This window comes from Plecotus auritus (genome assembly GCF_963455305.1).
Source record: "Plecotus auritus genome assembly, chromosome: 2".
Taxonomy (NCBI): domain Eukaryota; kingdom Metazoa; phylum Chordata; class Mammalia; order Chiroptera; family Vespertilionidae; genus Plecotus; species Plecotus auritus.
The window spans coordinates 148,925,922-148,938,254 of record NC_137771.1 but is presented as its reverse complement, the minus strand read 5'-3'; positions in this window follow the sequence as shown (position 1 = coordinate 148,938,254).

Sequence of the window (12,333 nt, the reverse complement as noted above, 5' to 3'; positions counted from 1 at the left end):
CTGAGACAGAGTAAATTTTAAAGGCCTCCTTACAAGTTTACAGTAGAAAGTTGTTTAAAATCAGCTCATCTACAGTCATGCCAAATCTGTAATTCCAGGAGATTTCTCAGCCAGGAGCCCAAGGATCCAAGTTACAAATTTTGTCAAATGAACAAGTGATCCTGATGGTTGCAAACGTAGGGGATTTTTCTTCCTTTCCTTTCTGAGACTGCCAGGATTCTTGGGAGTGCCTTTGCCCCACCCTCCCCCTAGTTTCCAAGAACCAACAGGCCCAAGCCTTTCCAGAAGCTCTGGCCTTTCCTCTCCCTCTGCCTTGAGGGTGCAGAGTCTGCCATGTGCCTGGCCCAATGAGAAATCCTGCAGGTTACTGTTTTTGTGGGAGTAGTCTCATAGGGATGGCATGACCAGAAAGGCGTATTCACACAGAGTCAGTTTTGTTTGTTTAATTATTTGACTGTGGTTGTGGTTTTGGGGTTTAGGGTGAAGAGGTAGGGAAAGAGTTGGTCCAAAGAGCGCCAGGAGGGCAGAAGCAAAACAACTAAAAAAGCTGTGAGGCCTGCCCACACTAAGAAATTCATCCAGCCAGCCCACCCCTTCCTCCCATATTTCGCTACACACACATCCACCCGCCACCTACCACCTATTCTAGAGAGGGAGGAAGAGAAGTCACAAAGGGAGGTAATATTTCAAAACTGCATCTTGACTTGAGACCCACCTGCTATTTTAAGATAATTTGGACAGTCATCTTAGTAGCAAGGGAACTAAGTGCTAAAGGTCTGAACAGAGATTGTGGAAGATCTCATGTTGCCAAAATATTCAGGAGGTTTAGATATTCCCACTCTATGAAATCCCTCTCAGCAAAGCTATAGAGTCACACATACACACACACACACACACACACACACACACACACACACACACACACAAATCCATCAAAGTTTAGTTCATAGAAACAGGCCTTAACCTAAACCCACAATAAGATTGTGTATGGTGCTCCATATAGAGAATGGCTTAAGAACCAAGAACTTATCCTACTGTTGATAAAGATCAAATTCTATATATTTACACATTAGAAGAGTTGGCTAAAGAGGAGGAAAAGAGGGGCAAAGAGGGGACGAAACAACTATTTGCAAAGGGCAGTAAATTCAATCAAAGAGTGGTTATTGCCATGAACAAACAAAATAAAAACAGACTCATAGATACAGAGAGCAGACTGATGGTTGCCAGAGGGGGTGGCGGGTGGAGGCTGGGTAAAAAGGAGAAGGAATTAAGAAGTACAAATTAGCAGTTACAAAACAGTCACGGGGTTATAAAGTACATCATAGGAAATATAGTCAATAATATAGTAATAATCATGTACATTGCCAGGTGGGTACTTGAAATATCGGGGGGACCACTTTGTACATGGTTGTCAAGCCACTATGTTGTACCCCTGAAACTAATACAAAATATTGAATATAAACTTTATTTTTTAATATATTTCTTTATTGATTTCAGAGAGTAAGGGAGAAGGAGAGAGAGAGAGAAACATCAATGATTAGAGAGAATCATTGATTGGCTGCCTCCTGCACGCCTCCCACTGGGGATCGAGCCCGCAACCCAGGCATGTGCTCTTGGCTGGAATCAAACCCGGGACCCTTCAGTCCACAGGCTGACGCTCTATCCACTGAGCTAAGCCGGCAAGGGCTGAATATAAACTTGAATTGAAAAATAATTTCTTTTTAAAAAGTGGTTATTGCAAAACATTGGGCACTGGTCCTAGCATTTGCCAGGGGCAAAGGATGCTGTGCTTGTGATTTTAGCCTTGTTTGTCCCCCTTCTCTGCCATAAAGGGTAAAAACTGTTCCAGGAGGGAGAGTGGAACGATGAGTACTGGGTGACCTTTATGGGAAGCAGGTTTCGGTTCTGTCAGAAGGGCTGCCTACAAAGGCGAGGAGATCCCCACACTACAGGTTCACAGGTAAGCTAGCTGCACTTAGAGTTTAGCACGGGATCAAGTTAGACCCACCGGATCTTTAAAATACTTTTTGGACTAGAGAGTCAAAGATGGAAGCAACATAAATTACTGACATTATCTTTCTACTGCCAGTAATCAACAAATCTACTACATCTAAATCTGGATTCTTAATCCCGTTTAACCTTTTTAAAATAAACTATTTTAAGGGTCTATTTAGTACTCCATACACTGAGAGGATTTCTAAAGAAGAGAGAAAATTTATTATTCCAGAGAACTAGATTAGAGAGAATGAATGGAGTAATCTAACTAGGGAAAAGGTGGGGATAATATATGGGGGGGGGGGGGGGGGAGCGGGGAATCAAAATCAGAAAATTCCAGAACCCTTGGAAATCTTTCTTCCTGATTATGACCATGGGGTCTTCTTTGTAAAAAGCCAGACTGCCCCAACGTCTGCCTGGGTACTCCCTTGCTTGACTCATTCTCATCCAAGGGTAGGGAGGGCAAAATCAGAGTGAGGTATTTATTGGGTTTCAGCCACACATTTAAATTCTCCTAGCTTACTCTCTGTGTGGGTGTTACAGCCAGCTGCCTCTCCTTGGAGCTCCACTGAAACCTCCTGCTTTCTGTTCCTCCCAAGAGCCAATGATTCTCAGGCTGAAGCTGAGAGGCCTGTCTGAAGAAGGCTTATCTGTGAGGAAAGACAACAGGGCAATAAAGACCTGACACCTTGCTTACAGTGGCATCCCTAAATTCGCCTGAGCCTGGAAAGCTGTATAAGGCAAACACCCTTATAAAACCCCATATATCCTTGCTGAGCAAACAAGGACTTCAAATCTCATCCTTCCCTAGCATGTGTGACTCAGTTGGTAGAGCATCTCTCCTACCCTCCCACCCCCGTGCACCAAAAGTTTGCTGATTTAATTTCTTCCTATCAATGTTTCTCTGTCACACTGCTCTCTCTCTCTCTCTCTCTCTCTCTCTCTCTCTCTCTCTCTCCCTCTCTCTCTCTCCTCCTCTCTTCCTCTTTTTCTTGAAAAAATCAACAAATCTCACCCTTACCAGGCCTTCGTGGACCACAACCCATCATTCACACAGGTCTTTCTTCAGGTCTTTTGAGATTATATGATCCTAGTTCTTCCCTGAGTTATTTCTAGGTGTCCCTCTCTCCTACATATCAACTCCTTTGCATAGAATTCAATGCCCTTCAAGATCCAGCCTTTGCCTCTTTCTCCAATCTCATTTCCCACCATCCCAGGTCTCAAACACTTGCAAATAAGCCAACACAACATTCTGTTTTATATCTCTACCTTTGTGTATATTTTTCCCGCTTTCCAATGTTTGACCACTTGATAAACCCATACAGGTATAGTCAATCCTGGGTTTTTCTTGAGTTAGAGCAATGAGAGGCCAGTTCCCCTGGGGCAGTATGTGAATGGAGCCATGAGGAACTGGCAGGTTCTTGCTCATTTTGCTGTTGCCATATGCAACGAACTCACCTAGACTCCTCCAGATCTCACTTTAGCAAAGCAACGCCTCTTTCTAAGCCACGTGGTTGGCTCTCTTTTACCTAGAAGGAAAATGATGGAGAAAGACTTAAGTGGAGCTTTCCTTAATGACCCTGGGAGGAGACCACCCTCTTCCCCGAAGGTTCTGGATAGCACAAGCCCACACTCTACTGAAGTAAGTACCCTCTTGTAGAACACAGGGCACTTATCTGCCTTAGTCCTACACTAAGATCAGCTCCTTCCCCTCAGTCTTTCTCCCGTTTTCAGAATAAAGGGGAAATAAATATGAAACCCTGAGAATAAGGGAGAAAGGCTATTCCATAGAAACAACAGAAGCAAAGGCACAGGACGGGTGAATATGGAGGGAAGGCCCAACAGCTCACTAACCAGACTTAATGGCAGTATCAGGGAATTCAGTCTGGAAAGTTAGGTCGAGGTCAAACAGAGCTTGACATTTTGACTGCAAAGGGGAAAAATTGGGATTAAAAAAAAGTCACTTTTTTAAACGTTTTTTAAAAAACCACCTCTTGTAAAAGAGATCAGAGCAATAATAAATGGGACCTCCGCAGGGAGGGCTGCTCGTGGCCTCAGCTCATGTTTCACCAGTTTCTGTTACTCAGCTTGATCATCTACCTCACTTAGTTTCCGGGGACTTTCAGCTCTTTCCAAAATTCAACTTCATTCTGAGGAGCAAAACTTAATACCCTTGAAGGTATTAAAAAACTAAAGGTTCTGAAATGGTGAAATCCCTAAAGCTTAAAAATGGCAATAATGTATAAATAAGCTTTCATTTTGAAGAAGACAGGCCACATTTGAATATATAAACTCAGATGTTTGTTAAAAAAGAATATCATCTTCCTTTAGAGTCAATAACAGATATGTATAAAGGGTTTGCAAATCTGTGTGGAAAGGAATATATATGTCAGACAGAATTAAGAGAATAAGAGTGAATAAAACAATGCATTGAATGCTAGAGATGTCATAGCTCTCCAGTGGCCACCACTGCCTCTTACTCCTCAGAGAGTGCCTGTCATTCGGTCACCAACCAAAACCAAAGTAATAATTTAACTTCCAAAACAAGTATGAAGCACGGCAGGACCTGCTTTTTTTCTCATTACTTTCCCAGCCTGATTCTATTAATACAAAGAATAAATTTCAATTGTAACAAATGCTATGGGGGAAAAGTAAAAATCTTCTAGAGGACCATATTTATTGTTGTTGCTGTTATGGTTGTTGTTATTATTATCTGGGGTTCTTCTGTAACTAAAAGAGAAAACTATTTAGCAATCTTCCAGTAACATCGTGGAATTTAAATAATTTGTGTAGCTAAAGCTACAGCTCCATATGATTCAGCCAAAGTGTTCCATGTTTTTTCTTTAGAATTAAGTAAAATCAGCTGCATAAAACTGAAATTCATACTTTAAAAGGCACTTTATTACATAAAATTTGTCTCACAACCACAACAGGAAACGCAGAATAGCCTTTTTTTTTCCAACAAATTTTTTCCACTAGTTGCTCAGCAAAGTTTAGAATAGCCTTCAGGGAATCTCACTACCAAGATTGTTGACTTATACGGATTGTAAACTTATAATTATTCAAATCACATTTTGTTTTAGTAATACCAATGTTCTCTTTTTTGTATTAAATAATATATTTCCTTCTTTTTTTTTTTGATACTAAGCAGTTTCACCAATACAATTTCCTTTTTCTGAACCTCCTTAACATAGACATACAGACAACAATTCAATAGACTCCATACAGTACTGTCTTAATTAAAACAATGTCTAAAATCAAGACTTTTAAAATGCAAATTACAGGACTCATTGGTCAATACAAGATTTTTCTCTGCAAAGGAAACCATGTATGACAGATAAAGCAGAAGTTTAATAAAAGATAAGATGAACCATGTCATGACCTGATATTATTGGCTTTCCACCTCTTCTGACCTCAATGTTTTCATTCTCAGAACTGAGATAATTTATCACACAGGGTTATTAGGAGAAGTAAACCAAGCCATGCCTGTGAAATAAGTTTATAAAGTAAAATGGTTTATATATGTTATTGTTATTATGGTGAAAAGTTACCAACTCTGGATACACTTCCCATGCAATGTACATAGGGCAGGAGAGAGCAATGGGGAGGCACTGGTCAAGTTGTTGAGAAGATTGGGACCAGAAGGAAAGGATATGGTAGATAAAGAGAGATGCCTCAGGTTATTTACTTTTGATAGGCTCACCTTTACCTCTACCTCCTATATTTGTTTTTCCTTCTCAGTGTCCCCTGTTAAATCTTGTTATATTGGCTATCCTACTTTGGAAGAGTGAAATATTAAAGAGAGTAATAGTAATGCTATCATAAAAATGTTATTTACCCAGGTAAAAGTACATAATTTATTGCCTCTATTGTATTCCAGATATTTCGCACATGTATTATTATTCAATCCATTCAAGTTATAGTGGTAACACTTTACAGGGGAGAATTGAAAGGTTTGGCAGATCAAATGACATACTCACAGTCAAACACCCAGGAAATTCTCACTCAACTGTAAATGGCTCCAATGCCAATGCTGTTTGGCAGACAAGAGAGACTGTGCAGGAGTTCATGTTCTACCCAAGTGATTCCTTGACCAAAAACATAAAACTTTCTGGGCTCGGTGACAGCAGGTATTGGCGCACAGCACTCTAGTGGGACAAAGGGTAGTTCAGAGGTCCTCACCCAACCCCTTTACATTTTAATAACTTATGTAAAGTAACTTATGAGGGGAAAGTAGCATTGGATTATCCTGTTCTATAAATAAAAAGCCACACAACCACCTGTAAGACAAGGCTAAAGGTGAACCTATGAGGTAGGACCTGGTACCTCTAAGGTTCCTTCTTTCTTACTAGTATATTCCATAAATCATTGATTTTTAGTGCCATTTTCTAATTTTCCAAACCTAAAGATAATTATGTTCCATTATTTTAAGAATAGTACAATTTCTACTAATTTCCTCAACCACAGAAATGAGGATACAACAGATAGAAAATTGCTTGTCAGTTTCATGATATCTTTTCTCCAAAACAGAAACCAGGGCAATTCCTTGTCCTTGTAACAGGTAACACTCAAGTTACTGAGACATACTGAAATGTGTCTACAGTCTGTCACAAGTTTTGGGTGTGCTGCTCTCACCCCCTGAATCTCCCAAGATAGCCCCTCAGAAATGATTGCTTAAAATAATGTCTCTCTGAAATTTCATGCTTCTCAGGAATATTACATAAGTTACTTACATTCAATGAAATTTAAGTGAAAATTCTCAGCTACTACCACTCCTTCAACCTTCCACTAGATGACCTTAATTCCACAGCTTATAGAGCAGAAGGATGCTACAAACATTGAAGCCAAACCTACCTTTTGGAGACCTGCACCAAACCTGAAGAACTCAACCAACCTTTTGGAATTCAACTCATAGCAGAAGCAGATTAAGAGACAACACATCCACATACCTGTTCACCTCTTCAAGCACCTATGCATCTTCTATATCTGTTCTGCCCCCATTCCATTTATATAGCCACCATGCCAAACATGTCCAAACTTTAGGTCAGCACTAGCTTTATAACCAGATGTAAGGCATAGTAGGAAGGTCCAATGATGAAAACTCAATTCACTCCACAGTGGATCAGTAGTGCAGTGGTGCTCCACAAACTCAGTTCAGTGGAATGCTCATTCCAGCCATATTTAAGAGTAGGTTGCCCAGCTCACTCCTGATACTTCTCAGCCGACTCCTTCCTGAATGCCATCCTTGCTTTCTGCTAACGAGGGTTCCACAAGTTCAAATGGACTTCCAGACATTGCAAATAGTTGAAGTTTGGGACAGGAAGTCCCAGTTTTTGGAACCTATTTTTACAAAGGTGCATTGGTCTGTCAACAAACTCGGAATGCCCAGGCCTCCTTTCAGAATAATCACATTGTGGTTTTTTTAGCTCCAACAATCCAAGACAAGAGTTTTTCTTCTTTGTGCATCAGAATCATGCAAAGAGATTATTAAAAATATAGCTTCCCAGGGTCCACCTCAAGCCTACTGACCCAGAATACCCATGGGTAGAAACCAGAGACATGTATTTTAACAAGCTGCCTACTTGATCCCGGTGAAAATGAAAATTTGAGAAACATTGCTTGGCCTAAATTGGTAATATGAAAATTTGAAATCATGGGGTTAAACACTTTCTTTACAACTTGGATCTTTCCTGGAATATGTAATTGTCCTAAAAGATGACAGTTCCCTTTCCAGAAAGCTCCAAGCTTACATCTGTGGGCATTCATTTGGGAGAAGGCAGATTCTTATCCAGACCCTAACCCTGGTCATAATGAGGTAAAGACATAGAATATTTTCTCCCTTCTCCCACCCACTCTCATTCCTGGTCAAGATCTGGCTGGTCATAAATGTGGTTGCTTTATTAATAAGAATCATATGTCAGTGTTTTATACAATGAAATTACATGATTGGTTGGGCAGAAATGTTTTAGAGGATTTAATGTCTTTACTTTCATAAGGAAAGACTAAATCTCTGTTTTCATGGCAAAGATGTTGAACCCAAACACCATGAGACTAAGATTCCTGGGGTGAAAGTTCATAAAGTTAATATGACACTGAACACAAGATCAAAAAAGCTAATAGTGTGACCTATAACCGGTTCAGACCTGTGCACACATTGATAGCTTTGAATTTATTCTGAGCTTCAGTGGAGAGGAAGTTGAAAGCCAGTTAGCCACTAATGGGAAATTCATGTTAACTTTCGACATCCCTTATTTTCCCCTTTTTTACTTCCATAGTTACAAGCTGAGTTTCTATATGCAAGCAGACAGCCATGAGTAAGCCTAGTTGAAATAATCCCAACTGACCAGGTCACACAGAGATAGATGTGTAGTGACCAATAGAAGTCTGTCGAGAACTTCAAGTGGTCACACAAAATAGGATCATCATCTTCTCATGAAATAAGAGCATACTTGATCAAAAATGTTTCAAAACATCAAAAAATAGTAAAACAGATTTATGCAGTTATTAAATTACACATATGAAATGTAGAGAGTAAATATAAGCAAAGAAGTATTAGAGGTTTAGAAACCATTATGAAGGCCATTGCAATGATCTGAACAAGATCACAAAGCTGGAATTAAGGCATGGTAATGAAATAGAGATGTGTACAGGTCTTAGAGCCATTAAGAAAGTAGATAGGTTATTGACAAAAACCCAATTGACCTCTTTTTATTCTTCCAAGAAAAGTTATTTGTTTAAACAATTTTATGGGGGGGTATAAATGGGTAAGGCAACTGTCTAAATTCAACCTCATTTCTCTGATAAAGTATTTAGGAGTGCTACTGAGCAGTAATATAGCTGAAATACAGACAAAGCTGGACAGAAGGTAAAAGAAGAGCCCAAGGTAATATGAAATAAGCAATTCTCAATGTTTGTCAGAGGATAATGGTTGAGATACAGTTTAACTACAGAGAGAATTTGTTGGAGAGGGGGAGGGGAGTAAATTGTTCTATATCTTTTTGGTTGTGGTAGTTACATATAAACAGAATTATTAATAAATAATTAGTACTTTAACATTGGACTATTATAAAGAATAAATTGGTTAATAGAGTTTTAAGAATAGCACCTAGAACGTAAGTACTTAATAATAGTAAGTTATTATTACTACTATTATTATTAAAGACCCTTTTATATTTCTTAGAGAGAAGACATAGCTATTAGACTCAATTTTTAGAGACAACATAGAGAAATTGCACTCTAGCTGAGTTTACTAACTTCCTATGAATGGGGCCAGTGTCCTGAGCCATAGCATGGGATTCATGACTTTAAAAATGCTTTCTCAGCCCAAGAATGAAGCTTTGGGGTCCCTTCTTGATAAATCCATCCTGTTTACCAAATTTAATCCTTAAGAGTAGATCTTGCAAACTTTCGTGTCTACGTGTGATGGAGCAACTGGTATTGGACTAGTCTTTCCACTATAACAATAAAATGGGAGAAAATATATGAGGTAATTGTTTTTTAAGTATTGGATAACAGGAAACTCAACACTGTGATCCCTAAGAGACAAGAAATCCATGATTTCCCTGGATCTCTACCTAGGCACCATTACCCAACCATGACACAGCAAGCGAGAATCCACACAGAGAATAGTGGTCCTGCTGAGCTGAAGAGGCAGAGATCAGAGTCCAGGAAAGCTAAAGCAGTCAGAATCTATAGGGAAAGCACCATAATGTAAGGAAGGTATATTGGGAGTAGAGAGAAGGGAGAATCCCAGAAGTTGTGCAGAAGGTTCCCTCTGAAATCTTGACTCAAGGTTAAGATGCACATACCCATGGCAAGATTATCTGAGGCTTGTAGTAACTATGGAGAGCAGTTACTATAGAGACAAGAGCAGAATAGAAATACTTAATATCAAACAGTGCTAGTAGATATTGAAGTTCTGTTCAAGCCAGAGTGACAAGACATGGTTATCAAATTATTAACACACCAGCCATTTATCTGAGATACCAGAAAAGATTAGATCCATGGTCTAAGGTAAGGTTCACTCCAGGCCCATCCTAACAATGTCTAAAGCCAAGCCTTTACAGGGGTGGGGAACTTTCGGCCCACGGGCTGTATGATTTGCCCTGCCAAGGCAACCTCAGGCCAGACTTGAAATTCAATAAGTCTAGAAGCTTTTTTTATAACAACATAATTTTTAAGTTGATAATTTTGTATGGCCTATGAGTGAAATTCTAAATATCCAAATGGCCCTTGGCAGAAAAAAAGATTTCCCACCCCTGCTTTAGAAGATCTGCAGTGAAAACCAAATTTGGAGGTTGAGACCTGCCAAGATAGAGGGCCTTGGGAAATATATTAAGCTTCCCAAAGATATACTCTAGCAAAGCATAAAGACAAGACCACAGAAATACAAGGTAATTAACCAAGAAATGAACTACCTCATAGAAGCAAGGCAACACTTCTCAAAGGAAGATAATAAAAGTCCAGAGCCAACAATATTCAGTATACAATAAAAAAAAATTACTAGACTTGAAAATAAAAAAAAAGGCAAACATGACCCAGAATCAAGGGAAGAGCCCTGGTCCCAACATTACTGAGATGATGGATTTAGAACAAGAACTTAAAGCAACAGCTATAAATATGGTCCAAAGAATTTTTTATTCAAAGAATTCAGAAAATATGGACTTAATGTGTAAACAGATAGGGAATCTCAGCAAAGAAATGTAAACTATAAAAGAAGTTAAATGGAATTTTTATAACTAAAAAGTAGAATAACAAAAAGATTCACAGTATATCAGAAATGGGAGAAGAAGTGGTAAACTATAGAAATTATTCAAACTAATGAATAGAGAGAAAATAGATTGGGGAAAAAAATTTGTCCTTAGAGACCTGTAGGACAAATGAAAATGGTCAAAATATGTGTGATTACAGATCCAGAAGGAGAAGAGTGTGAGAATGGGGCAGAATTGACTTTTTAAAGATAAATGACAAAAAGGCAAGTCATAGACTGGGAGATTTTGTAATACATATATCTGACAACTGACATATATACAGAACATACTTTAAAAATTTTACAATTTAATAAAAATACAATTTAATTATTTTTAATGAGCAGAAGACCTGAACAGATGCCTCACCAAAGAAGATACATAAATGGCTAATAAGCACAGGAAATGATATTCAATATCATTAGTTAACAGGGAATTGCAGGTTAAAGCTACAATAAGATACCATTAGAAAGGCTAATATTTTAAAAGACTGACAAACCAAGTATTGACAAAGATGAAGAATAGTTGGGTCTCCTTTACATTGCAATTGAAAGTGAAATATGGTATAATGACTTTGGAAAATAGTTTGACAGTTTCTTTTAAAATTAAGCATATACTTATCATATGAACCTGCTACTTCTCTCCTAGGTATATATCAAAATTAAATAAGAATATATATCCACATAAAGAGCCATAGCAACATTATTCATAATAGCCCAAAACTGGAATAACCCAAGTGTCCACCAGTAGGTGATTAGCTAACAATTTGTCATTAATACAAGAAAATACTAATCAGCAATCCTATCTAATAAAGAGGGAATATGCTAATTGACCATCACAAAGCTCAACACCAAAAGAAGCTCACAAAGATGATGGCGCCCACAGCCAATAAGGAGGGAATATGCTAATTGACTGCCATGCTCTCAAAGATGGCAGCGCTCACAGCCACAAGATGGCGACACCCAGTCCCCTCAGCCCCCAAGGGTGGCAGGCATGCAGCATGGCCAGGCCTGTCCCCAGGCAGGTCCAACCGCTCTGTGCGCCTGCCTCCAGAGTCCCACAGTCTCCTCAGCCCCCCAGCCACCCAGAGCTGGCCCAAGGTGCAGGCAAGACTCAGATGTCGGCTGCCCAGCCACCCAGGGCCGGCCTGAGGGACGACCAAACAACTGAGCAAGCAGGTTGCATGGGGCAACCAGGCCAGCAGGGGGGTTAGTGAGGGACAACCAAACGACTGAACAGCAGGCTGTGTGGAGTGACCAGGCTGACAGGGGGGAAGTTGGAGTGATTAGGCTGGCAGAGGGGCAGTGAGGGATGACTAGGCTGGCAGGGGGCCAGTTGGGGGCAACCAGCCCGGCAGAGGGGAGTAGTTGGGGGTGACCAGGCCAGTGGGGGGGGGCCAGTTAGGGGTGACCAGGCTGGTGGGAGGGCAATTGGGGACGACCAGGTTGGCAGGGGGGGGGCAGTTATGGGCAACCAGGGCGGCAGAGGGGGATAGTTAGGGGTGATCAGGACAGCATGCAGAGGCAGTGAGGGGAGATCAGGCCGGCAGGGGGTGGCAGTTAGAGGCGACCAGGCAGGCAGGCAGGTGAGC